This window comes from Schistocerca serialis, unplaced genomic scaffold, assembly GCF_023864345.2.
Source record: "Schistocerca serialis cubense isolate TAMUIC-IGC-003099 unplaced genomic scaffold, iqSchSeri2.2 HiC_scaffold_1210, whole genome shotgun sequence".
NCBI lineage: Eukaryota > Metazoa > Arthropoda > Insecta > Orthoptera > Acrididae > Schistocerca > Schistocerca serialis.
In genome coordinates, this window is record NW_026047415.1 from 20,001 (window position 1) to 24,041 (window position 4,041).

The 4,041-nt window shown below is 55.5% G+C and overlaps 1 non-coding gene across 1 annotated transcript in view; it reads right to left on the reverse strand.

Moving 5' to 3' along the window:
- Positions 1–1,664, reverse strand: part of LOC126435507 (small subunit ribosomal RNA) — a 1,910-nt gene extending 246 nt beyond the window's left edge. Inside the window, exon 1 of the ribosomal RNA XR_007579987.1 lies at positions 1–1,664. This exon is cut by the window's left edge and continues 246 nt beyond it. This is a non-coding gene — a ribosomal RNA (small subunit ribosomal RNA).
- Between the last annotated feature and the right edge of the window lie 2,377 nt (positions 1,665–4,041).

Here is a 4,041-nt window from a genome sequence, read left to right on the forward strand (position 1 = left end):
ATTGCAAGCCCCAATCCCTAGCACGAAGGAGGTTCAGCGGGTTACCCCGACCTTTCGGCCTAGGAAGACACGCTGATTCCTTCAGTGTAGCGCGCGTGCGGCCCAGAACATCTAAGGGCATCACAGACCTGTTATTGCTCAATCTCGTGCGGCTAGAAGCCGCCTGTCCCTCTAAGAAGAAAAGTAATCGCTGACAGCACGAAGGATGTCACGCGACTAGTTAGCAGGCTAGAGTCTCGTTCGTTATCGGAATTAACCAGACAAATCGCTCCACCAACTAAGAACGGCCATGCACCACCACCCACCGAATCAAGAAAGAGCTATCAATCTGTCAATCCTTCCGGTGTCCGGGCCTGGTGAGGTTTCCCGTGTTGAGTCAAATTAAGCCGCAGGCTCCACTCCTGGTGGTGCCCTTCCGTCAATTCCTTTAAGTTTCAGCTTTGCAACCATACTTCCCCCGGAACCCAAAAGCTTTGGTTTCCCGGAGGCTGCCCGCCGAGTCATCGGAGGAACTGCGGCGGATCGCTGGCTGGCATCGTTTATGGTTAGAACTAGGGCGGTATCTGATCGCCTTCGAACCTCTAACTTTCGTTCTTGATTAATGAAAACATACTTGGCAAATGCTTTCGCTTCTGTTCGTCTTGCGACGATCCAAGAATTTCACCTCTAACGTCGCAATACGAATGCCCCCGCCTGTCCCTATTAATCATTACCTCGGGTTCCGAAAACCAACAAAATAGAACCGAGGTCCTATTCCATTATTCCATGCACACAGTATTCAGGCGGGCTTGCCTGCTTTAAGCACTCTAATTTGTTCAAAGTAAACGTGCCGGCCCACCGAGACACTCACTCAAGAGCACCCTGGTAGGATTGCAACGGGGTCCGCCTCGGGACGCACGAGCACGCACGAGGCGCGTCGCACGCCTTCAGCTCGCCCCACCGGCAGGACGTCCCACGATACATGCCAGTTAAACACCGACGGGCGGTGAACCAACAGCGTGGGACACAAATCCAACTACGAGCTTTTTAACCGCAACAACTTTAATATACGCTATTGGAGCTGGAATTACCGCGGCTGCTGGCACCAGACTTGCCCTCCAATAGATACTCGTTAAAGGATTTAAAGTGTACTCATTCCGATTACGGGGCCTCGGATGAGTCCCGTATCGTTATTTTTCGTCACTACCTCCCCGTGCCGGGAGTGGGTAATTTGCGCGCCTGCTGCCTTCCTTGGATGTGGTAGCCGTTTCTCAGGCTCCCTCTCCGGAATCGAACCCTGATTCCCCGTTACCCGTTACAACCATGGTAGGCGCAGAACCTACCATCGACAGTTGATAAGGCAGACATTTGAAAGATGCGTCGCCGGTACGAGGACCGTGCGATCAGCCCAAAGTTATTCAGAGTCACCAAGGCAAACGGACCGGACGAGCCGACCGATTGGTTTTGATCTAATAAAAGCGTCCCTTCCATCTCTGGTCGGGACTCTGTTTGCATGTATTAGCTCTAGAATTACCACAGTTATCCAAGTAACGTGGGTACGATCTAAGGAACCATAACTGATTTAATGAGCCATTCGCGGTTTCACCTTAATGCGGCTTGTACTGAGACATGCATGGCTTAATCTTTGAGACAAGCATATGACTACTGGCAGGATCAACCAGGGAGCTGCGTCAACTAGAGCTGAGCAGCCGGCCGCCCGGGAGTGTGTCCCGGGGGCCCGCGCGAACACGCAAGCGTCCGCTCAATTATTCTGCAAACAGGAGGAGGCTGAGCTCCCCTGCACCATACACCTCGAAACCCTCTCAGGTCCCGGCGGCGCGCAGCGCCGTCCTAAGTACTTGGTCGGGTTCGAGAGAGGCGCAATCGCCCGGGGTTTGGCGAGTAGACGCTTTAGGTGCGACCACCCGTGCTCCCAACTGAGCTTGCCGCTGCCGACAGAGGCCCGGGAGCGTGCTGTCGTGGCATTGCCGGCGGGAGACAACACGCGCCACCTACGGTGACCGGCAGCTCCAACGCCAGCGCCACAGAAGGACAAAAGCCCCACTTGGGTGCCGAAGCGAACTCTCCCAGCACAGCGCACGCGCCAACACGTCCGCACAGCTGCGATACAAACCACCTGCGAGAACCGCAGAGGCGACCGAGCAGCAGACGGCGTCGCGGCGCCGAGCGCCGGGCGGCGGCGCATCCTCAGCGCACACAGTCCTCAATCGGACCAGCACACTGCAGATGTCCACCGCGCTTCGCACCGGGCCCGCGAGGACCTACTTTGGCCGCACGGCGCCGCGTGCAGGGTGCGCCGGCGCGCAGCTGCGCCGCCTGCCGCCTCCGTCGGCCGGCGCGCCTGCCACTGGCCGCCCCCACCAGCCGGCTGTAGCGCGTGCGCCCACGCACCGCGCGGCCAGCACGCCGGGAGGCCCCCCCTCACCGGCCGGGGACGGTCCCACCCAGCCACCGCCGCGTATCGCTTCACACCCAGATGCCATTCACGTTCGTGGGCATGGTGGGTATCGCTGGAACAACCGGTTGGTAGCTCAACCGATCGTCGCCATCACTGATTCACCTCTAGCGAGAACAACCGCACCACAACGGTTTACCAGTTGTTCATTTGCGTAACGTCACCAGCAAACGTAGGCGTCCATCGCCATTTGCAAATTCAACGATTGTTGCATGCCTGTGTCAGGTGTCACGACACACTATGTCTGCCCACATACACGCAACAACATGTGCACGCTTCGCGAACACGTGGAAGGTGGCCCCCGTACGTATGCGATGTCCATTGCGCGAACGACTGTCAACCGGCCTCTGTCGCATGTCGCAGATGTGGAACGCAGTGCACCATGCTATCACGGTGTGTGAGAAGAGACGACTACGTCTGACAACACGCGCCACTACATCAACAGACGGCTCATGCTGATCGCCATCCAGGGCATACCACACTGCAATCCAGCTCTTATAGGGAGACGACACGTAGCTGAGTGCACAACATTTGGACCGCATGGTTCGCCGTTGTTGGCGCAGTCGTTGTACGGTCACATGTACCACGATGTATCATTCAGTACATGAGGACCAATGTGCAGTACAGTGTGTGATTTGGACGTACAACATCAGCGGACAGTTGACACAGGCCGTACCACAGCGTAGGCTAAGTGCTTCGCCATGCGAATGCCAATGAACAACTGCAAAGGGCATTGAGCATGTACGTCCTGCTGCCATCCACATTACAGTGTATAGCTGCAAGGTGTTTAACATGAAGCGATACACTGGGGACCGGGCAGTGCGAGTAGCAAACTATATTGCGGGGGTTGCAGTTAGGCAACACTACACTAATTTAACGCGTCGTATGACAATTACAGAGCAGGTTAAGGCCCAACGTGTGTTGGGTTAAGGCCCAACGTGTGTTGGGTTAAGGCCCAACGTGTGTTGGGTTAAGGCCCAACGTGTGTTGGGTTAAGGCCCAACGTGTGTTGGGTTAAGGCCCAACGTGTGTTGGGTTAAGGCCCAACGTGTGTTGGGTTAAGGCCCAACGTGTGTTGGGTTAAGGCCCAACGTGTGTTGGGTTAAGGCCCAACGTGTGTTGGGTTAAGGCCCAACGTGTGTTGGGTTAAGGCCCAACGTGTGTTGGGTTAAGGCCCAACGTGTGTTGGGTTAAGGCCCAACGTGTGTTGGGTTAAGGCCCAACGTGTGTTGGGTTAAGGCCCAACGTGTGTTGGGTTAAGGCCCAACATAGGTTGGGTTAAGGCCCAACATAGGTTGGGTTAAGGCCCAACATAGGTTGGGTTAAGGCGCAACATAGGTTGGGTTAAGGCGCAACATAGGTTGGGTTAAGGCGCAACATAGGTTGGGTTAAGGCGCAACATAGGTTGGGTTAAGGCGCAACATAGGTTAGGTTAAGGCGCAACATAGGTTAGGTTAAGGCGCAACATAGGTTAGGTTAAGGCGCAACATAGGTTAGGTTAAGGCGCAACATAGGTTAGGTTAAGGCGCAACATAGGTTAGGTTAAGGCGCAACATAGGTTAGGTTAAGGCGCAACATAGGTTAGG